The sequence below is a fragment of the Eublepharis macularius genome, chromosome 7 (genome assembly GCF_028583425.1).
Source record: "Eublepharis macularius isolate TG4126 chromosome 7, MPM_Emac_v1.0, whole genome shotgun sequence".
Lineage (NCBI taxonomy): Eukaryota > Metazoa > Chordata > Lepidosauria > Squamata > Eublepharidae > Eublepharis > Eublepharis macularius.
This window is the reverse complement of record NC_072796.1, coordinates 136,776,596-136,800,682: the sequence shown is the minus strand read 5'-3', so window position 1 is coordinate 136,800,682 and position 24,087 is coordinate 136,776,596. Positions and strand designations below refer to the sequence as shown.

Below are 24,087 nucleotides of genomic sequence, written 5' to 3'. Positions count from 1 at the left end.
CCACTGCTAGTCTGAGTAGACGATACTGACCTTGAGGGACTGATGATATGATTCAGCATAAGGCCACCTTGCGCGTTCAGTTAGGTGAGACTGCTACAGCATGGGAACTCATAGTTGGATCCATCCTAAGATAAAACTGTAGTGGGCAAGTCCTACCATGCTGCTGTGGAGCTTGAGGGCTGGGACGAGGAAGGAGCTGGAGGTGTTGCTACGGAGCCACCACTTGTCACTGCAGCGTTGAGTGTTAGTGTGTGAAGAATTATTGACACCGAACAAACATTACTGGTACAGTAAGGAATGTCTTTGTGCCGCCTAAGCTTAATCGTCCAGTTTTTCTGCTAACTTTGGTGTGGTCGCTGAGTTCTTCTTAGCCATAAGGCCAGATCCATTTCTTGAATGGCTGCCTCAGACCTCAGAAACTATAGTTGAAAAAGTGGAGATGGGGTCAGTCCCTATGACCAAAGTACATCTTCCTACAAAACTAACTCTCTTGTAGGTTGGGTCACCAAATGGGCAATGCGTACCACTGTATTGAGATTCTGTTACATGAAACTGAACAATATTAATGTGCTTGAGCAATATTAGTATGATTAGATTGGGTTTTAATCGGATGTTTGCTGACTTCAGCATCCCAGCTAGTAAAGCCACGGAATGTGGTATGTGTGCAATAGGATCCTTACCTTGGTCAAGCCAGTGTGATGCAGGGGACAGTGATGGGTTCACCCTGTTCGCTGGGTGATCATAGGCAGATTTCTCTTGTTCTAATATTCCCTGACATCAGGGCTTTTTTTCAGCAGGAACGCAGTGGAACAGAGTTCCGGAACCTCTTGAAAATGGTCACATGGGCTGGTGGCCCCGCCCCCTGATCTCCAGACAGACGGGAGTTGAGATCGCCCTCCGCGCTGCACAGTGGCACCAAGGGCAGTCTAAACTCGCCTCTGTCTGGAGATCAGGGGCAGGGCCACCAGCCCATGTGACCATTTTCTCCGAGGGCAACCCATTGAGTTCCACCACCTCTTTCCCCAGAAAAAAAGCCCTGCCTGACATGATGTTTAAAATAAAATAATGATCGCTTCCATTTTCATAGTATCATAGGTTTGGAAGGGACCTTCAGGGTCATCGAATCCAACCCTCTGCACAGTACAGGAAATTCACAGCTACCTCCCCACCCCACTCCCAGTGATCCGTGCTTCCTGACCCCAAAGTGGTGAGCGGCATTACCCTGGGCATGTAAGAACTAAGCACTGATGTAACCCTTCCTGCCCTCCCTCTCATGATCTGCCCAGGTTCACAGAATCAACATTGCTGTCAGGTGGCCATCTAGCCTCTGCTTAAAAACCTCCAAAGAAGGTGAGCCCACCACCTCCCGAAGCCTGTTCCACAGAGGGACTGCTCTAACTGTCAGGAAGTTCTTTCCACCCTGACAAGTAGACCACCTTGGCAGATAATTTAACCTTATATTGGCACCAACTACTGGTTTAGAGAGGAGCTGTTCTTTTAGATGTATGGTTTTTAAAGTTTGTATTCTATTATGAGTTTTAATGTTTGTATTTTACTGTGTTCTTTGTTTTTCATGTCTGCCTTTCATTTTAATACTGTATCATTGATTTTAATGTTTGTATTTTATGTGTATGTTGTAAACCGCCAGACATGGTGGAGAGGCGGTATTTAATGGCCAGGCTACAAGTGACGAATGACACAGGTTGGACACTTGTCAGCTTCCCTCAAGTTTTGATGGGAAATGTAGGCAGCTTGGCGGAATGTTGGACAAGTGACAGTTGAAAAGTCCATTGGACAGCAGTCAGAGAGCCAAGCTGCAAGACCAGGACGCCTACATTTCCCATCAAAACTTGAGGGAAGCTGACAAGTGTCCAACCTGTGTCATTTGTCACTTGTAGCCTGGCCCTGAGTTGAATAAATAAATAAGAGGCTTATAAAACTGCCTTGTAGAGTGCTGCTCAGCATAAGGGGTAACAAGAGACAAAATGGATTGAAAGAAGCTGGCAAGCAGTGTAACATGCCCCGTTTGATGGTGCGAAGCCTCAACCGAAGACGCAAGACTTGCGTGTCCCAGTTAACTGCCGATCTCACTAACTGATTATCCAGGCTGAGGGAGAGTTCCAACCGCTTTTTGTAATATAATTTAAAGTAATCAAATAACATGGAGGCAAAGAGGAGTGGGTGGAAAACTGAAGGAGCTTAGCTTGTGAAATGTGTTGCCTGCCAATCTTCCGTTGTGGAGTAATTCTGCTTGGAGAGCAATAATGCTTTTCTTTTCACTCCGGTGAGCATAGTCCAGTCCAAACTTGTTTTAAATTCCTTTGGATTGTTTTGCTGCGGTTAAACCTTAATTGGAACATAGGGGCGCTAGTCCGGTCAGATGGGATCATGTTTGTGTGGCGTGGAGCACTTTAAAGCAGCCCTGTCCCTTGAATCTCATCAGGAAGTAGTGTGGAATCTACATAAAGATTTTCAGAGCTACGCATGCCTTCTCGCATCTCAGAATTCCTGTATGGAGGTGATCTGCCAGTGGGGGGGAGGCATGTACAGTGGTAGCAGCTTTGTTGCCAGACCTAACTAACTGAATGGGTATACATTTTAGGTAAGGTAGCCTTTGGCACACACGGTGTTAATTTTTTTGACTTCAGATTGATGTAAGCCCTTGCTTTAAATCCCGCTCCAGTCTCTCTAATTGGCCAAAGGCACTTCGATGTACATAGTAAGTGTGCCCTTGCTGAAACTTCTAGGTAATAGACAAGCTATTAGCAGTACTAAGCATTTATAGCTCGTTTTTCTCACTGAAACTCAAGGCACATTACAAAGTATGAAAAGCAATTCAATCAGACAGCAAAGGCCATCGAGAAAAACTCAGTGTAAGCATTTTAAAAAGCACAATAGCAGTAAGACCCCGCCCCCCCCCAAATATTTGGCAGTTCTTAGTGCTTAAAGTTTTCCTGAGTAATTTGACTTCACGTAATTGAGTAAAGAGTAGCAGAAGAGAATAATTAAGTAAAGAGCGGCAGTGCATCACTCAAGAGGGATGCTCTGATGTGTGTAAAGCACCATCAGGTCACCGCTGCCTTATGGCAACACTGTACGTTTTCAAGGCAAGAGGCAAATAGGGCTGGTTTGCCATTGCCTGCCTCTGCGTATTAACTTGTGGACTTCCTTGGTGGTCTCCCAGCCAAATACTAATCAGGGCCGACCATACCTAACTTCTGAGATCTGATAAGATCAGGCTAGCCTGGACCAGCCAGGACCACTACTAGTTCCAGAGCAACTGCTAAAAAGACCTTGCGTTTTGCTTGCATGTAACCCTGAGTCTCTACACATCTTACACTAGGACGTTCAAATGTGCAAAGTTAGCTGGGAAGCATAGTCAATTTCACCTCGGGGGATGGGGAGGTGAAATTGACAGAGCCTTCCGGAGCGAAGACGAAATTGACAAACCCTCTGAGGAGCTATCTCCACAGGCTTTGTCTTTTTAAACTACCCTTCCCGGCTAACATTGCGTCTCCCTACACTTGAGTGACCCCGTGTAAGATGTCTTGTGTAGAGAGACTCTTTGTGACCTCAAGGGGACACACAGGGCCCTTAATCTCAGCAGGTGGGCAACTTCTTACACGGGGAGGGTTAGATGTTTCCTAACCTGTAATGATCATCTGGATATCGCTGGTATTCGAGAGGATAAAATGGCAGTGGAAACAACATTGTAAGCCGTTTTGTGGGTAATAGAGTGGGGGGTATAAATGAAGCAAGTAATGTCTGAATGCATTGTCTAGTATCCAAAATACTGTGGAGGGAGGCCGTATGCAGATATCAGATTAATGTCTGGGTCGCAGCCTTCTTTCACTGTGGCACCAATTGCTGCATCTTTTGTGTAACACTCTAGATGTATTTTTAAAAAAAGAATACACGCCTAAGTTACATGAGCGCAAAAAACGAGGATAAATGATCCTGTCTGTATGCTTTTTTGTACACGCTGCCTAGTCATGCTACACACTTTTGCCCCTGGGTTTTGAACGTATGGCCCCACCACTTCAGGGGTGCTAGCAGGGAAGTGAGGCTAACTTCAACAACTCAGCCATTCCCCAGGTTAAGGAGCTTGCTTGGTGGTGCATGTATGAAAATGCCCCTTCTTGGTTTTTATGGGAATTTCCCTGATGCTGTGTAGGAATATTTCTCAGCTGCAGTGGTTCTGTGTGACTTCAAAACTGACATGCAGCTGACCTCATACATTGAACAGAAGAAAAATGAAACACATGCCACTGAACTCTATATGTGCGTGGCCGACAAACCTTCTATTGTGACCGTCCGTCTGTGTGGTGTTCTTGTTCCAAACTGAATACAGCATTACCCTTCTGATAGCGCTTTCTCCAGATTAGTAGCCAGAGACTGTGTAACGATACCCAGGCCTTAGTAGCATAGCAACAGGAGAAAAGTAAGCCCTGTTTATCGGGCAGGTTTCTCTTGCATGACTTGATTTACTCTTCTCCCCCTCTCCTTTCCTCCTCCAGCAACTTAAGATGTAGATATGTAAATTTGAGTTGTTGACTGTATTGCTCAGCGAGAGGCAAGGTGGACTTCTCTAAGGAAAGGCAGACAGTAGTTGGAGACAAAAGTTACCTGTAGCCAAGCTGCTTCAAAATCCAAACGCAAACCACAATCCACATAAATACCTTTTATTAGGACCAACCAAAGTAATTAATTGATTGATTAAATTTATAATTCGCTCTCCCCGTGAACGGGCTCAGAGTAGATATCATTAGTATTAAAATTTACAATAAAATTTGCTTTAAAAACCATAAATAAACATACAGTTCCGTAATAAACTCTTTAGATGCCGGCCCATATTTCCAACCCCAACCAGACATTTTATGGCGTAGGAGACGGAAGAGCGGCAGCGGCCCAGCATGCGGGGCGGGGGGGGGGAATCACGGTGACACAAAAAAGGGACACAAAACAGCATGCAGGTTCTCCTGAACTCTTCCCCAGGCAGGGCGCTACAAAATAAAAGTGTGCCGCAGAAGAGAAATGCAGGCCATGAGGGGCTCATCACGCAGAAGAAGTAGCCCCCTGGCCCACCCGAGGACCCTGACCCTTGGATCAAACACACCAGTAAGCACTATAGAAGAGGGCACGTTAACGTCTCAGTTAATTTGCTGTGTACAGGTTTAATCAGTGGCAGAGCTTACATCTCAGGCTTAACTTTGACCGTAACCATTCTTTGTCTTTAAGTGTGAATGTGGCTCACACAGGAAGAAAAGCAGCAGGTTTTCAGCAGTAGGTCATGACCTTGAACCACAGGAAGATTCTGTGTGGGGGCATGCTTTTAATTTAATGAAGAATGCGTACCTTAAGTGTGCCAGACCTGAAAGTGACTTAGTGGCCGTCAGCGTGCATAATGGTTTAGGGTGGGGCTATGCAGACTTTTCCCCAGTGTGGGTAAAGGCAGCTTGCAGGTGGTGATTTTCAGCACAGAAATTGCATGGAGAGAGTTAAATAGGCCTTCTTTCCTTTCCCACCTCCACTCTAGTCATCCCTTTAAATACATTCCCATGGATATACTCTTCTGGGGAGCAGGAAACTGGGAAAGATAATCCTGGAGCTCCGTTCCACTAGTGGTAACGTTTTTCTCTGTCACAAGGCACCTTCACCTGATGCGTGTTCTTGGAGCCTCTTGTATCAGAGAAAAGCCCCACTGCTAGCAGAACAGATTTGCAAGATCCAACCCTAGCCACAAAAGCAGACAGGTCTCTGTCCCAAGGATCTTCCATTCAACAAGGTGGCAAGAGTTGCAGCAGAGGGAAAAGAAGCCAAAGTAATGGGGTTAGACTGGATGACTCTGAGTAAACCCAGTTGCTTGCATAATTCTCCTATGTTCTCTGTTTGATAGTTAAAACACTTTAAACAGCACTTTATTAGCTATTGCACAAGCATCCAGTAACAAAGCCTTCTGTCTGTTGTTATTAAGAGTACAGCATGCTGTCAGAGAATCATGTGAACCAGAAAAAAAAATGTGGGTCAGCTGACAATTAGATTATTCTATTTTGACTAAACTTAACAAATGACCAATCATTACCTAGATGCAGTCATTATAGACTTACCTCTGGGGGGTGGAGGGAGGCGTGTTTTTCACTTAAGTGGTGTGAAAGGTAGCAGGCACACCTGAACTCAGAGATGACTGGTAGGAAGTAACTTCAGGCAATGGAATTTTCCACCAGTAAACTGCATTAAATGAACCTTTGTACTTCTTTGGCAAGACTAGGGCTGAAACTTTTTCTTCTTCTTTAGAGAGAACTTAGCGAAATCCCTGTAGAACAGTATTCTGTCTGAGTACATGTTTGACAGCTGTGAAAATGCCATTGTATACCTTCTTGGATAGCAGATTTTCCATGATTAAGCTTTGTTAATCGGGGCAGGAAAAATTAGCTTTACTGCTAAAAGACTTGTATAGCAGTGAGGTTGGGAGAGATTCCAGTGAAAGTTTCTTCAGGCAAAAAGTACCACCAGGTTTCGTGGAATCAGTATAAGCACCCCAGACCGCTGGTGGTATTGTCTTACTGGCAATGTGAACCCTGATGGAATTAAAAGGTTACCCAGCAAGTGTGGGCCTGAACACAGCTCTTGCCCAGCACTGCATTTAGTTTGCCACTTTTAACCATAGCTTGTTGTGCAGTTCATAAGCTGTTCTGCCCTTGCCTTGCGTGTGGAGGCACAGGAGTTTCTGGAAATTATTTATATTTATTTGCAAAATTTGTATACCCTGCGTTTCTGCTCTCGGGCTAGCAAGGTGGCCAACAGACTAAAAACATAACAAAAGCACATTGTTCAAACAATTAAAACCAAGTTACAGTATACAATAAAATGCAGTGCATAAAAAAACCCCAAAAATGCTCTTCCATGTCCCTTCATTACACACTGTGTAATCCGCCTTGAGTCTCAGTGAGAAAGGCAGACCTATAAATGACATAAATAAAATAGTAAATAAAATAAAAGTATTTGTTACTGGCTCTGGAAAACTGCAGATGTGCTTGATTGTTCCCATGACCAGAACTTACAGGTCAGTTCCTCTTCTGGAAGTTTCTCACTTTCAACCAGAAACCATAACAATTACCGGACAGTAACCGTGTAGTGGATTCTTCGTTCATAGAGGGGTATGTGAAAGAATCACATGGCAGATGATCCTTTGGGGGGCATGGGAGGTACTGTCTTTTATTGGCATCATAACATCAAACCGTGTTATGTCACTGCATGACACGTCTGGGTAGTCTCAGGTCGGAGGTCGCTCACACGCCTTTCCTCCCTTCTTTTATACGTGGTCTACTCATCATGTAAAGCTCTTAAGGCAAGTCCTAGTTTGCCATTGCATCCAAACCACAAGTTGCAATTTGAGCTCTGCTCTGCAGGCCTGGATTCCAAAACATGGTTTCCCTGCCTTGCATGGGAAAGTTCAAGCCATGTAGTGTGTGATGAGATGACCCATGGCTTACTGTGAAAGCCTTTCTGTTGACGGCGGTTTACCAAGGAAGAAGATAGACCAAGGATCGATCGATCAATCTCCTACTCCCTATTCACATAGCAGCAAACCATAGCTTGTCATAAACAGATTCTTGCTGGGTATCCAAGGTTGTATCCAAGCTTCCATGAGAAGTTTGTAGAAGGGATCGTGGCCCACCACGTTGCCTTCTTTCTCCAGCCTCTGCAGCCCCCCAAAACTGCTCCATAAGGAAACCTAGAAGAACAGGATGTACAGGGCTGCGCTGAAAAATCCCATGACTTCCTGCTCTGTTCATGGCCTGACTTTGTGCAGGAATGGGGAAGAAATTCAGCTACTTGCTATAGCCCCAAGTGCTGCATGCCGTTGTTCTCAAGCCCCCTCTGAGCTTCAAAAGCTGCTTTTTCAGGAAAGACAAGTAACTACATGAGATGGAAAAGAGTCCACCCACTCCCAGTTCCTTGGATCCGACCCGTTGATCTTAGTAGCGGTCATGCAGGTGTATGGATGTCAGCCAAGTCCAATAACATTTTGGCCGTGGCTACAGCAAAGCGTATAATTCTCAGAATCATCTCGCTGTCATTTGCACGTGTGTTTGCCTTATCTATATCGGACCAGCGATCATTCCTTCGGCAGTAAATAGCAGAGTGTATCCTACATAGTTGCATCTTTTGGAGTTGTAATCAATGCAGTGCATTACCAAAAAAACCAGAAGGGAATATATTCCATCGAGTATAGTGGACAGCACTGCTTTTAGACACAGAATCAAGAATATAAGGCTTGTTTTAATGCAGGTGATAAAAAAAGGATTAGATCCCACCATACAGCCATCTGTGAAGCCTTCTTCCAGTGTAAGGAGCTCTTCCAGAGGAGGACTTAATGGTTAACTGGATTGTAGGAATTCAGCCCAATAACACTTAATTCTTCTCTTAACTATCCCGAAATCCCCAGGGCCCATAGCCAACACACAGGGGCTCAAGATCTCTGCTTTCGTTGTGGCTTCCTTGCAAACATGACAGCTGTGATGGTGTTCTAGCTTGTTTTAAGACGCACACAGTATGACTTTTGAATAATATGACACACAGAAGTCGCTTTCTGAATAGCATCTTTAGCCATCTCTTGGAATATGGCTGACATTTATTGCATTTTGCAGTAAGCTGCTACGTCCCGCTGATGTCTGGCATATAAATGAATTCTCTGCTTATCTGGACTATGAAAGTGCACACTCTGAAAAACCCATTTCCAGAAAACATGCAACAGACCGTATTAAACAAGAAAAACTGACATCGCAACAGAAATCTGGCCTTATACTTCTGTTCCCACTGCCAGTAGCTTTAAAGAGCCAGTATCTGAAGTCGAATTGTATTTTCAGTTTACCAATGAGAAATCGGGTTTGCTGTTTCCCAGAGGAGAAGGATCTTGGGGCTTTAAAGATAAAATAATACAAAGTGCATTTGTTACTGACACCTCCACATTGTTTACGATGGCTTGTGGCCTGCAAAGTTTGTTCTGTTTGTTTTCCAACATGCAAAGCTGGATGCTTTTAACTAAGGTGGTTGTTTGGTTAAGCAACAGGTAAAAGGTGTACCTGCTACTTAAATATGATTTCTTCAGCCAAGGAAGATGGGGCTGATTTGGGAATACTCCACTTGACTTTCCCATTTCTTAAAAATGACTCAAAACAATGGGTCAACTTTGTACTTTGAAGTGATGTTGAACCTTATTTTATGTCTGGTATATCCCTTCCTCTACCAAAGATGCAGACAGCTTTGCTTGGCTGCACGAATCACTTATTAAACCCTGCTTCTTGTATGAATTCTTGCCAGTATCAGATGTTTAATTCTTACTGATCATGTCAAAAAGGTTAACTTTCCGTCTGGGATTCGGTGGCTTTCAGAGAAGTAATACAGCTCAAATAAAACAAACCCTACTTGCTTTCCTTGTTAGAAGACACTGCTTTCTGTGCAGAGTTTCTCAGCGTTTGAACACCGTCGGATCCAGTGCTGCATTTTAAAGGAACAAGGCTTTAAAATCTCTTTAATTATGCTCCTCCCAATTTAAGATTTAGACACTTGCAGGGGCGGGAGCGGGTGGAGGAAGCAGCAGTATTGCCAATAGTATTAATTTTGTGACCAGAGAAGACAAATAAAATCTTTGTCGTTTGCCTAAAGTGCTTCGGGCACAATAGCCCTCTTAATGCCGTTAGCTCATACAGCTCTCTATTCACAAACGAGCTTTGGCTAACGAGCAACGTACTGGGGAGCTATCCCGCAGTTGATTGTCTAAATAGGCACGCAGAACGGAGCCCACGCTTTCAGCTAAATAGGATTTGTGTATCTCTTCCAGAGCTGCATAGAAAGCATTAGCTTACAATAATGGCCACGTGCAATGGGAAGTGGCACATACTCTTTTAGAAGCTTAACTCCCGTTATTTTAGAACTTCCTCTTGGTTTCAGGATGACAATGAATGTTGGGCCTAAAAGAATTGATGGATCTATTGGAATGTTTGGAATGTCTAAATCAGCACTTTTTTTTCCCAGTGACAAAAGAATTTGACGAGTGGCTTTGCATGTGTAGAGAGCGGTCGGTAAACCACCCAGAACGACAACTTGTGTTGACTGTAGAGGCTGTGCAGGTTATCTTCATTGTCAACAGGGCAATCTAAGGCCTTTGGAAGCGATCGCAAGCAACTGTGCTTTGAAATGAGTTGGCAAATACAGTTGCTTTGCAGGAAACCACTAAACCTTCGTTCATGCTTGTTTACATAACAGCCACCCACTTCCCCTGCCGATGGATACATTTTGCAGTCACTCTCAAACATTTTACCTGTGCAGAACTCATCTTTGATTGGCGGCTGCAAGGGTATATACACTGCAGAGTAGTTTGGGGCTTATTTTGTGTGGGGCACTGACCAGGTCTCCCCATAGCACCATGAGAAATGAGGAGGTGGACTACAGAATGCCTCGCTCTTCATCTCTGAAAGAAAACAAATTAATCCAGTCGTGGGTCTGGGTAGGCGTGAACTGTGCATACATCTAGTGCGCTCCAGCCATTTTACCATTTCTGTCTTATATCTTTTAAGACATTATTTTGCTTGCCCTAACCAGATTGATCTGTTGGTCAGAGAGATCCTTGACAAGCCTTTCCTTTTCGTTGCCCTTCTAATGTATCACTTTTATTTTCCACTCCTTCTGTGAGTTAGGTGAGTCTACATGTACTGTTTTGCGTCTCTTGGCTTGGTTCTACTTCTACTTTCATTTTTCCACTTCTGAGGCTCCGGAGGGACTGTTCCAAGGCTCGGTTCAAAATGAGAAAGGGTTGCTTTGGGTTCTGATGCCTACCTAGAGTGACAGAGTCCTAGAACTGGAAAGGGGGCTGATACACCCTCTAATCCAAGTTACCCACTGGCCGAAGCAGGAAATCAAAAGCTAGAGCATTCCCAACAGATGGCTCTCCAGCCTGGGCTTGAAGGCCTCCAGTGATGGGAGAGCCCAGCTTACCTATTCAGGGTAATCGGTTCCATTGTCAAGCTGCTCTTACCACTAGGAGGTTTCTCCTAATGTTCAACTGAAAACCTCCCCTCCTGCAACTTGCACCCATTAGATCTAGCCTTGCGAGCAGCAATGAACAAGCTTTTGCCCTTTAGAACACAATCACATTTCTCCTCTTCTGCAGGCTAAACATACAACTACTGTCAGCCGTATCCTTACAAGAACTTGTTTCTAAATTGATCAATATCCTTGAAATGTCGAAACACCTGATTGAGCGGTGGGTAGATGGGGCTTGCTGCTGCGTGTCTGTGGGCAACACATCGTCGTAACCAATGCCTGATCTTGCAGTGAAAGAGCTGAGGCTTAGAGTCAAAACACACAAGACGCACGGGCAAGTGTCAGATCCTGCAAGGACCCCTGGGACTTGTAGTTTAAAAAAACTAAAAGCCGCTCGGCATGATTCTCAACTGGGGAGAATCGCAGCTGAAGGCAATTTCTCACACACTCTCTTTCTCTCTTTCAAAAATTCTCTGAGAGCTTGGGATGGAGATGGGGAATGACGTAACAAGAAGCAGGGAAAAAGCCGAGGTGTTTTGTGAGCGAAAGAGAAACTCGGCCCCTCCCATTCTTCTCCTGGCAGGGTCCTGTTATATCCCCCCGCCCCATCTCTAAGCTCCTGAAGGAAAACCAGCCGATCGGATTTTTGAAAGAGAATCAACCTCTCCAGTCTCTCTTTGAGAGAATCCCTTTGAAAGAGAATCTCTCCAGTTTTCTTTGCAAGAAAATCCACTTTGCTCGGTTTTCCTCCAGTTGCTTGGAGAGGGGAGGTAAGACTGTCGTTCCCAGGAAAGCTTGCGGGACCAATCAAGTGATCTTCACGTGAAATTTGTCTTGTGTGTTTCCACTCTTACGCAACCCATGTGGAGCGCAAGTGGAAGAGATGCCTCATGTACAGCCCATTCCTTTTATTTACAGTCCTTTTAAGAGAGGGGAAGATGGGATGGTAACAGAGCAGCCGACAGGATCGCAGCCTGGGCTGTGATGTATGTGTATTTATAAGCAGCTGAGCTACTGCAGGTTGTGAGATAACTGCCTCTGGTCCAACAGGTGGATCTGATCTTCTGAGCTCCAGGCAGTTCCCTTAGCCACTTCATTGGGATAAGGAGAACTCTTCCATGACATTTTTCTTGCAGAGGACTCGTTCCTCTGTTTAGCCGCCCTGCTTCTGCCATCTCGGGTGGGAGAACAGCTCATGTCCCATGCACCTGCCTCTCCTGGTAGCTAATGCCATTCCAGAAATCCTTGCAAGAAAGTCCCATTGGATTGCTAAGCCTTCTCCGCATGAGGAAGTAACATGGTAACTAGGGTACAGCTGGTCACCAGGAGCAGCAGAGAGACTGGTGAGGGGATCATCCAGGATTGGCATGTCCAGCACAGCTTGGTTTGAAGAGCCAAGGGTTCCTCTTTTAGACTAGAGGTCCTGCTCTGTTCTCTGGTTGTGTCAACAAGAGAGTAAATCCACAGGTCAGTTTCATGTCAAACGCACACAGATGCCTTGGGTTGAACATCATGCCCGTCTGTGCCCATCATGTATTTTCAGTAGAGAGAGGGGATGGCCATGAATGGTCCATCCATGTGGCAAGAGAAGGTTGTTTAAATCAATATTTGTCAATTTTTAAAATCTTGCCCCCTTCCAAAGTTATGCTAGCTAATTTCCAACCCCGCAGCAGCGACCAGTGTACAGAAGGTCGTGTCCATACAACGTTCTGCCGATTTGTAATAGTCATTCCTCTTGATGTATAATAGCAAAAGATATCTCTGATCCTCTTCTGTCCCCGCAGCCCTGCTACATCCCAGCACAGGGAAGCGTAAGAAATAAGCCACCACTTTTTCCGAAATTCCTTTTGCCAGGAATCATTTGGCTCTCCCAGGTCATGACTGATGACGTCGGACGATTCCACCTGTGCCAGGATCTTACCTTTCCCTGGAACTTTGACTCTGCCTTGGGGACCTGTGGGGCCAGCCTCTCACTGGCTTATCTCAAGTAGTGCAAGCAGGTAGCTGCAGCCAAACTCCCACCCCAAGGGACGGGTTTTCTTCTGGTACGGTGGGCTAAGTAACAGCAGAGGATGAGCAAAGCAAGGGAAAGGGCAGCTAAGCTTGCAGGGACCCTCTTGTGGCTGCCACTGGAGGCAGCCTGCAGCTTTTGGCCCATTCCACAAGTGTCATCCTTCACCAACTCGCACCCAGGTGAGATCACCAATAGCTTTAAAGCCCAAAGGAAGGGGAGGCACGCTGCAGGGGTGGCCTTGTGCCTGTTGCTTGTGTAGGCCTGCACCAACACCTACAGTCCCTTGCGCCACATGCTGGCACACGGGCAGAGGAGAGAGAGTGGCTGCTGCCAGGAATAGCCCCGGCGGGCAAGAAGGAAGAACGGCTTGCCCAGCAATAACTAGAGATAAGCACCTGCTCTGAATACTTCAGTAGGCGGTTCTGTGTTAATCCCAGCCATTACTTGCCAGCTTCAGATGTAGAGTGGGCTGGCCCCTGTGTCATCTTCTGTTTTGCACAACGGTCTTTCGCAGGCAGAAGAAGGAGTTGTTTGCACAAACGTCACAGTCTCACTGCAGCCCCCCATCATACTTAAGCTGTTCCTGAGGGGTCTCCAGTCAAAGAGCACAGTGGCTTCAGTAGAAAGGGGGAGTTGGGGGGGTCTATTTTGCAAGCTCTGCTCCAGTGAAGCCCACTCTATTGAAGATCATTACGGCCTCTTTTAAGGAGCTACACTAGCAAGAGGCAGCGTGTATGGCGTGTACGGCCAGAGCATCGCAGCTTCTGCATCACCAAGGTGATTCAAAAATATAAAATTACGAAAATTCAGTAGTATGCTTCCTTGGCATAGCCGTGCCTTTGCTCTAGCCATAAGGGAGGGCACAGATGGAGGCAGCCCGCCGAAATCCCTCCTCTGAGATCCCGCTCAGTTTTCCTTGCCTTCTGAGTTTCACCAGGCATTACTCAAACATTTTGAAATGTTTTTAGGTCGTGAGGCTAAGAAGCTTTTCAAAACAAATGGGAGCGTGTTCAGGCTGTAGTGCTTGTCAGTTTGGTGTAGTGGTTAAGAGCGGCAGGACTGTAATCTGGAGAACTGGGTTTGATTCCCCACTCCTCCGCTTGAAGCCAGTGGGTGACCTTGGGTAAGTCACAGCTCTCTCAGAGCTCTCTCAACCCCACCCACCTCCAAGGGTGATTGTCATGAGGATAACAACAACAACAACAACAACAACAATACACTTTGTAATCCACTCTGAGTGGGCACTGTTGTCCTGAAAGGGGGTATATAAATTGAATGTTATTGTTATTATTGTCGCCCTTCTCCTAATTCTACAGATGTTAAAATATCAGAATAGAATCCTTTTCACACGGGTTTGTTCCATAAGCAGTAAAATCTTACGACTTGTCAATGGGTGCACAAGCACCCACTTTCCCTGTGTTGATGGGAAGCAGAATAACAGCCATAGCCGCAATTGCTGCATGAAAACCCAATTAGTTAGGGTAATTGGTGCCAGCACCAAGACCTTTTACGTTGCTTTCCACTTTACCCTCTTCAGCTGCTCCCAGGCCACGATTGTGCCCCAGCCAGAATGTTTTTGGTGTGTATGGCTTTTAAATAAGGAATTCCATCTATAATTCCAAAAGCGTTTTCCTGGGAAAGGGGGAAAGCAGCTTAGCCAAGGCCTAAATCACTTGCAAAGTGGTAACGCTTTGGTCCTAAGAAGATGCTCTTCAGCACCCCCCCCTCCTCCTCCACTGCAATTTATCCAGGCTGTTTACTTCAAAGAGAGGATGTTGTTCCCAATCATATTGGAAATGGAGAGGAAGATGTTTCGAGTATCCTTTGTTCTCACGCAGCAGCTTTACCCAAATGAGACCTTTTTTTAGGAATGGCAGAAAGCAGGCATAATGTTCTCTTCTGATCCACAGAAATATTTTCTATTTTTAAAAATGCCTCTCTTTGCTGCTTGCTCTGAATCTGGGATTTTCCTTCCTCCCTTTATCATATAACTCTTGCTGCACAGCAATTTTAAAAGTTATTTTCTTAGCTTGTGCCTATAGATTGTTGCCTACGGTGTTATGGATTTTATAACCGGTTGGGGTGGAGGGTATGTACCACTTCACATGAGTTTTTTTCTTCAAATAATTCTTGATGCTGTTCTTCAGAGGGTTGAAGGACTAAAATACTGTCTTCTCTAAATAACCCAAAGATGACAACTGTTCTCCTGAAATCTGTAGTCTGTAGAGTGCAGACACACACAAGCAACTTGGAGGTGTCTACCTGAACTAGGACTTTGGGACGGTGCCAGAGAGTGGTTGTCAACTAGAGTAAGCCTGCCGTCTTGTTCTACTCAGTGTAAGAAAGTGGATTCCTTTATTCAGTATGGCATATGAGACTACAACCAGTTGCCTACAGAAGTCAAACTAATTAAGTTTTTAAAAGTATGTCCTTTATGCAAGAAAGTTACTAAAGCCTGTTCTCTTTTGCTAGCCAGTTGTAACCCGACAGAAAAGGAGAATGTCAGCTCCTGTGCATATTTCTATAAGCCTGTTCGGAATCCCAGCATTTACAGCAGGAGTTCACTGCATACATTTGTGTGTGGTGGTGCCCCACAGAGAAAAAGAGAGTGCCTAGAAGTCCTTCACCTGTTATTCTGAGTATCCTTGATAGAAACACCACAATTATTTTCATTTGCAGGCTGAGAACATAGCTGTAAGTTTTTCCTTTGTAAAAATGAAACACATGTCCTAAAGTGGCGGTATCTCTTACAGTGGAGAGGATATGAGAAAGAAATCCAGTAGAAATCTGAAGGTCCACAGCACAGCGTTTCATAAGGTGAACTGTATTTGTAAGTAACATTATATGGAATATTTAGACTCCAACATTTTTGGATTCATGAAGCTCCCGAGAGTCTTCAAAATTTAAGTCTAGTAGTACCTTATAGGTACTACTAGACTACTATAAGTTACTAGTAGTAGTACTTTATAGCAGCCCCATGGTGCAGAGTGGTAAGCTGCAGTTCTGTAGTCCAAGCTCTGCTCACGACCTGAGTTCGATCCCGGCGGAAGCCGGGTTCAGGTAGCCGGCTCAAGGCTGACTCAGCCTTCCATCCTTCCGAGGTCAGTAAAATGAGTACCCAGTTTCCTGGGGGTAAAGTGTAGATGACTGGGGAAGGCAATGGCAAATCACCCCATAAAAAGTCTGCCAAGAAAACGTCGTGATGTGACATCCCCCCCATGGGTCAGTAATGACTCGGTGCTTGCACAGGGGACTGCCTTTACCTTAGTACCTTATAGAGCACCCCCCCCCAAAAAGTATAACCTTCCAAGAGTCTCAAGAGCTTAAACCTTGGAAATCTTGTTGGTCTTTGAGGTGCTACTAGACTCAAATCTTGCTCTTCTACTGTAGACCCAACACAGCTCTACACCTGAAACTATATTCAAGATTCTTGGATTCAGGAGAGAAAATTGCATAAACTTTCCAGTAAATCATGTCACTCAGCAAACAACCTCTTATGTTCGCAACTGCCGTGCCTACTCACTGCTGCAGTAATTCACGAGGGCAGGCACAGAGGGTGTGTGTCTGTTGCAAGGTCACCTGCAAGATAAAAGGGACCTGCCCTGAGTAAATGCTGCAATTAAGCTGTGCAACTGAAATACGCCCATGCCAGTGCTGAGTTACTTCCCGTTGCACGGATGCTGTCCACGATAAGCAAATTCTTGCCTCTGATTTGAGTCCTGAATAAAAGGGCCCAAAGTCATCTTTCAACCCCACTCGGGGACAAGTTTCTTGACAGTAGGAGATCCAGAGGAGTTAGCCGTGTTAGTCTGTAGTAGCAAAATCAAAAAGAGTCCAGTAGCACCTTTAAGACTAACCAATTTTATTTTATTGTAGCATAAGCTTTCGAGAATCAAGTTCTCTTCATCAGATGCCTGATCCGGATGCTCTTCATTGGCTGCTTATGGAGAGGCAAGGAAAATCAGACAAGTGGTCCGAGTTCCATAAGATTAGATACAGGGTCAAACCACACGAGACAAAATACACATGAATTACACTCGAATACACTCGAATTACAAAATACACTCAAATACACTCGAATTACAAAATACACTCGAATACACTCGAATTACAAAATACACTCGAATTACAAAATACACTCGAATACACTCGAATTACAAAATACACTCGAATTACCCGTGTAATTCGAGTGTATTTTGTCTCGTGTGGTGAGACCCATAGGCAAAGAATGGACGGACCAGCCCTATGACTGAACTGGGAAAGATTCTGGTGGCAGCCAGGAGCAAGCCCATCGGTGGCAACAGGTGTAGGCTTTTCTTGGTTGCCTGCGGCATCACTGCTAGCCAGGCCCTGCCGCTACTTGGGCTCAGCAGCACAGGAGACAACAACTGCCAAACCTACGTCTGTTTTCACGGCCCCTTATCAGGTCTGATCGCACCCCAGAATCTGCCCCCAGCCAGAATAGCCAAGTTAATTCTGCACTATGGGTTAGCAAAGTGGGGTGCCATTCGCACAGGACACAGGGGGAACCTGGAATTAACAGCCGCTTCTGGCTCTCTTACGGTGCACCTATGTGGGCCACATGCTTCCAAACACTCGTTCATTGCACATGCCTCCAAACACTCGTTCATTGTTTTTAAAAAGCGTGGGCGCTCACAGCTGCATACTGGGTGCAAAGATGTTGAGCGGCTTCTTTCGTCGGATAAAGTTGAAAGAAAACTATGCCAAATTCAGGTGCTGATCCCTCCCTTTATTTCGTCAAGTTTCTCCTTTAGCTCCCTTGAAGGCCCTTCATTAAGAAACCTTTTCCTGAACCGTTCCAACCCCTTCATCTCATCAGTCCCCTCCTCCGCCACCCGCCTCTCTTCTTGCCTGCGGCTTGGTTGCCGGTAATAATTACTTTGTATTAGAATCTTAAAGAACGGGAAGCGCCTTGCTGAGAAAGAAAGGTCTGTAACTCTGTTTTCATGGCCCATCATGCCTGCAGGTTTTTAAGAGGAAAGGCAGGCAAACTGTTCAGATCAAAAGTGATTTGCACTTACTTATTTATTTATGTCATTAATAGTTCTCCTTTCTCACTGAGACTCCAGGCGGATTACACAGTGTGAGATTAGTACAGTCAATATCAGGAGCATTTCCCTAAGCAATACCATAGGGCAAATAGATGCAAGTTCACAGAGACATCGCGTTAGTAGGAATCCAGTACAACATGGTGGTGAGGTCTCTGGTTCCTAACTCATTAGCAGATCATCTGAGATCCCCTCCCTACAATACAGCCCTCCTATCTGAGTGAAAAGCCTTTTTGAATAATTTGGTTTTGCACCGTTTGCGGAAAGCTTGGAGGGTGGGGCTCTCCTGACCTCCTCAGGCAGGCAGTTCCACATGGCAGGGGCCACCACAGAGAAGGCCCATGTGTGGGCTGCTGTTGATTTTGCCGATGTGCAGGGTGGCACCTGCAGGAGACCCTGTTCAGAAAAGCAAAGCTGCCGTGGAGGAGCATAGAGAGGGAGGCGGTCCTGTAGGTATGCCGGAACTAGGCTGTGAAGAGTTTTGTACGTGATAACCAGTACCTTGAACTGAGCACGGGAACTGATGGGTAGCCAATGGAGTGACTGCAGGGTGGGAGTGATGCTCATGAGCTGCAGTCATTTTTCAGAGGCGCCATCTCATTTCCTAGGCAACCGCATGACTGTCATCTTGTGCCACGATTAAGAGCTCCTCCAACCGAGAGCACTCCTGACTTTATAGCACACCATGCAACTTACACAGAAAAGCCTATAGAAGTGGGTGTAAAGCAGGTGCTAAGCTGCTCCGTATGATGTTCTCGTCAAACTTCAAACGAAGGGATCAAGGTGATCCACTGAAGGGCTTGCCTCTTATGTAAATGAATAGTTTGACCACAATAAATCTGACTGTTAATCATGCCTCTGTCAAAAATTCTCATGATCTCTGCTGACTTTGTGTGCGTGTGTGTAAATAACCTGTCGATCTATGCACTTGTCCATGCGCGTGCTTCGCTTTGAAGAGTGGGTGCCCCCTTTTTGAAGATTAAACTGCGTCCAAACCTGCTCTTCCACAAACAAAAAAATATCCACAGACCTTCCTCGCTCAGTTAACATCCCCATCAGACTGGGAAGAAGGGGGTCTTGACTTACACCTTTATCGATAGTGTACTTTAGAGGGATGCTCACCAAGAACTCTAAATTGGCTCTAGCCGTCGCCCGTGTTTGAGTGCACTTACAGGTTTTTTAGTTGTTTTATGTAAATTGCTCTCGAGTCTGAAAACACTAAAATAGGAAGAATTTGGCTCTTCAGACAGAAGGAGCCTATCCTGCTGAGGTACAAGCACATGGGTGAGGTGCTAGGTTCATACCAACCCCCCCCCCCCCAGAAAACCCTCTTGGCAGCTATTGTTGTTCTTGCAGGATACCTCCGCCCCCTCTTCTCTTTTAACCACCCCTCCCATCTTTGGCCACAACCGTCCTTTAGAGAAACAAATACAAAGTCATCTAAAGGGCCTCTGAGCGCGCAGAGCGTGTTTTCTTCCACTTGGCGACCGCAGCTTGTGCCACACTCTTAGAAAAGGAGCAGATGCAGGGCTCCGGGCTCAAGCCCTCACCTCTCCTTGCACCCCTCTTTAAAAATTGAGCACCACCCTCCTCCTTCCTTGGCATCATTCCAGGGACACAATTTGGATTTTCTCTTTGAAACTCTTGGACTATATTGAGGCGGGAGCATAGTCACGAAACCTCATGACGGTGCTGTGTGCGTGCTGGCTTTCGGCACTGTGCTGACGTGAGCCCTGGACTTCCTGCTTCACATCTTGGTCTCTTTGCCCCTCCCTTACAATGCCCATCTGACTGTGGCTCTCTTCCCACCTTTTAATTTCGTGCGGCATTGCTTGCGAGCCTTCTGAGCAGAGGGGCACTGTGGCTCAGTGAAAGAAGAGCCTCTGCTTTACATGCAGAAGGTCCCAGGCTCAGTCCCTGGCACCTCCAGTTAAAAAGGACCAGACAGGAGGTGATGCGAAAGACCTCCACCTGAGACCCTGAGAGCTGTTGCCAGTGTGAGTAGACCCGACTGGCCTTGAATGGCCCAAGGGTCTGATTCAGGGCTTTTTTTCTGGGAAAAGAGGTGGTGGAACTCAGGACCGCACAATGACATCACTTTGGGGCATCTGGAACAAGGGGGGGGAGTTTTTTAAAGTTTAAATCGGCCTCGACAAAAATGGTCACATGGCCGGTGGTCCCGCCCCCTGATCTCCAGACAGAGGAGAATCTAAACTCCCCTCTGTCTGGAGATCAGGGGGCGGGGCCACCGGCCATGTGACCATTTTCAAGAGGTGCCGGAACTCCGTTCCGCCGCGTTCCTGCTGAAAAAAAGCCCTGGTCTGATTCATTATCAGGCAGTTTCATGCGTGTCATTCACATGCCCTGTGCAACTCTCGGGGCAGCCTCATTCCCCCTCTCTTCATTATTATTTTTTTAAACCTGTGAAGTTGCTAAATCAGATTTCCGGCTCAAAACGTGGAGGAAGATGCCAAGTAACAGCAGCAAATCCAAATCTTTGAAAGGATACAGGAGTTCTACGTTTTTCGGTGAGGATTTTTTTGTTGTGGTGGTGCAGGACTTGGATTTCAGTTTCCAGTATAAGCATTCTTCCTCCTCCCGTTTTCACCTTTTGGTTTCTCTGAGAGGCACGATCTATCACAAGCAAGGGGGTGCTGCCCAATAAATAGCCTAGTGTCAAGTTCTCCCCCACCCCACCCCACACACAGACTGATGTTACGCGATCATCCTCTGTCTGAACAGGGTCTCCATGGAGCAGGGGAGGGGACGTGCACAGCACCCTTTTGCTGGTGACGAGTGAAACTTGAAAGGTTGGTGACGGCAGGCTGTGGGGTTGTGTGAGATTGGGAGTGATCTTGACACAGAAGTGCCAATTTCAGCAGCAGACCCACCTTTGATGTGATGTGTAATTCTGCCTTTAGTCACCTTCTGTCCCCTAAGGAATGCTGGTGCCTCTTCTTCCACCCTCGGATGTCTGATGGGTGGGTTGGATTAAGGGTGGGAATGGAAGCTAGCAAAAGGTTCCTTTTTGTGCTCTCCCAGCCACCAATGCTGATCCTTATCTTGGTTGTCAGACCAGACTTTTCCTTGGTGGGGTAGGAGAGGAAACTTGAGCCTGGCTTAGGGTTGTCAGCGTCCAGGTGGTGGCTGGAGATCTCCTGGAATTACAACTGATGTCTAAGTGACAGAGATCAGTTCCCCTGGGGAAAATGGCTGCCTTGGAAGGTGAACATTGAGGCCCCTCCCCTCCCCTCCCCAAACCCCACCCTCTCCAGGCTCCACCCCTTAAATCTCCAGGAATTTCCCAACCCGGAGCTGGCACCCCTAGCCTGTCGTGAGACTTCTGCTTCCTGTTCCTGCCTTTACCCTCTGTCCATCCCCCCCTTCTTGTTTATGGCAGATGGGGCAATGAAGTCTGTTTCAGGTGGGTAGCCGTGTTGGTCTGGACTAGAACAGTAAGTCCAGTGGCTCCTTAAAGACCAACAAAGCTTTTCAGATCAAGAGTCCAGTAGCACCTATAAGATTAACAAAATTTGTGATAGGATATGAGCTTTCGTGAGTCACAGCTCTCTTCTTCAGATACAGTTACTCAACTTGAAAGATTTTCAGAGAACGAGCTTTTGAGAATAACTAAATATATGATAAAGGGAGCTTTGACTCTTGACAGCTTATCTTGTTGATCTTTAAGGCACTACTGAACTCGCTGTTCAATAAGTTCTGTGTGTTTCCAACTGCAAAAACACCAAGTAGTTGGGTAGTTGGCAGGGGGGGGGGTGGATATTCTTCACCAGGCTAGTTTTAACATGAACTGGAAAGTCAGTTTCCTTCAAGGCCAAAAGTTCTTCCTTTTCAAGATCCTTTTCCATTCCAGAACGTTATCATCTGAGGGCCAAAGGGAGGTTTTTCCCCTACCCTTTCAGAGCTTATCAAACAAGGTATATTGAATCGGGGCACGTGACTCTCCCTGGTAACCTCGCCGGTTCCCAAGACTCACGCTAACAACTTCCTGTGAACCACAGGTTCCTCTGGTCCCACTATTGTTGGCCTGTTGATGGGATTTTTCTTTCTTGTCCGGGGAGGGGGGAGAAAAAAAACAAAAATTATTTACTGTAGCCCCATGTCCTGTTTGTTTGTCGCTTGCTGGGAAATGCCTTTTTGTTTGAGTCTCAGCAGTCACGGTCACTGCAGACAAACGAAATTGTTTTCTGTTGATTTGCGTGGGACGTCAAAGCTTTGTGCCAGGGCAGGTTTTTTAAAAAGGTACAATCGGCTTGGCTTATCAGGGGTGATTTTTGGTGACCTGTTTTCTCAGATTTCTTTGCAGCCACTTCCTAAGTAACTTCCAAAGGGAGGCATAGCTCTTTCCCCCACCTCAATTAAAGCCGTCAGCGAGGGAGAGTTTCACTTAGACTGATTCACGACTGTGATTATATATAAATTGCTCTGTTCCGTTTTTTTCTGATTACTCAACTGGAAGAATAATGGTAAGCTTTCTTGCAAACAGAACTAGCGAGGGGATACAGTTCTTGCGGCTTTCTTCCTTGTAATTGGGGGGGGGGGGTGGCCTGCTTTTTGGCCACACAAGAAGCCCCCAGGACAGCTTTCAACCATCTGAAAAAGTATACAAAATCACATAACTGATCAAATAGAGAAACAAGATTAAGGTCCGAAGAAATATACATGCAGGCGCAAAAACGTGGGCGGGTGTTTGTTTTCCCTTTAATTTTATTTATTTTATTTTTGTCTGTTTCAGATTTCTATTCCGCCCTCCCCGCGAACAGGCTCAGGGCGGATAACAGCATATTAAAAATACAATTAAAAAATTCACGTACTTTAAAAAAACACACATTTAAAACAGGATGGTGGACAGCCTTCACAGGGAGGGTTAAGATGTATACACCCCTTTTTTCAGGCCAGCGGAGGCCGAGCCTCAGCCATATGCCTGGCAGAACAACTCTGTCTTGCAGGCCCAGCGGAAGGATAGTAGGTCCTGCCAGGCCCTAATTTCAGCAGACAGAGCGTTCCACCAGGTGGGAGCCAGAACCGAAAAGGCCCTGGCTAAGAAGCAACCACTCCATTCCCGTCTTTAAAATTTACCTGGGGGCGGGGCAAAGCTACCTGTTGGAAATGAGCAGAGTTAATGCAAAGATTGTGCATTGGAATTAATGAGAACAGACACAGACTCCAGTGTAGCTCTGTAAGAATACTTTACTCAAGAATAAAATAGGGTTACATTGAAGAAAAATAATAAATTGCTAAACTGACTACATCTTGCTAGAAAAGCGACTGAGAGAGACAGAAAGCAAATGAGGCCAAGAGCAATAAAACTTCAGTATCTAGCATCACTTAATTGCCTCCCCAATAAACTGGTTGCCCAATACAAAACTCTTAATTCTCCTTCAGTAAGACTAGTGATTCCCCTTTCCTTGGTGAGAATCCTTATTCGAGGCCTAAGTAGTTACATGCAAATAAGTTTACTAAGTAACACAGATCGTTTAACCATTTCGTGACTGAAACGGAAACACTTGCTAAATCCCAACACTACCACCAGAAAGGAAGGCTGAAAAGCCCCTGTGAATGTTACAGCCCTTTTGATTCTTGCTCAGAATGAGTGAAGAACGGCCAGGAAAGACAACCAGTTGCAACTACACCGCATAAACAGATTGCTGTTAAAATGTCAGCCTGACCCTTTGAAAGAGGGGAGATCTTTTAGAGTTTTCCTAAAAGCTTGCAGGGTGCCTGTCTCACAAGGTGGTTGGCATGGGTGCCCCCACCACAAAGGAGATGACTTCGTGTGGTCACGGGCCTTGGAGCACAGCCTTGACTCAGGCGGGTGATCACGTCACGTGTGCAAAGGCATTCTGTACGATCTGTTGAAATTATTACATCAAGGGCCATCCCCTTCATCTCCCCAGGAAAGGACATTAGGCACACAGACCTAAATCCTTCTCCAAAGAT

General features: G+C 45.9%; 1 protein-coding gene across 2 annotated transcripts in view; it reads left to right on the top strand.

Annotated features, from left to right (window-relative positions):
* The window catches only part of SLC45A4 (solute carrier family 45 member 4), a 105,115-nt gene that overhangs the window by 55,819 nt on the left and 25,209 nt on the right, over nt 1–24,087 (top strand). The window lies entirely within an intron of this gene.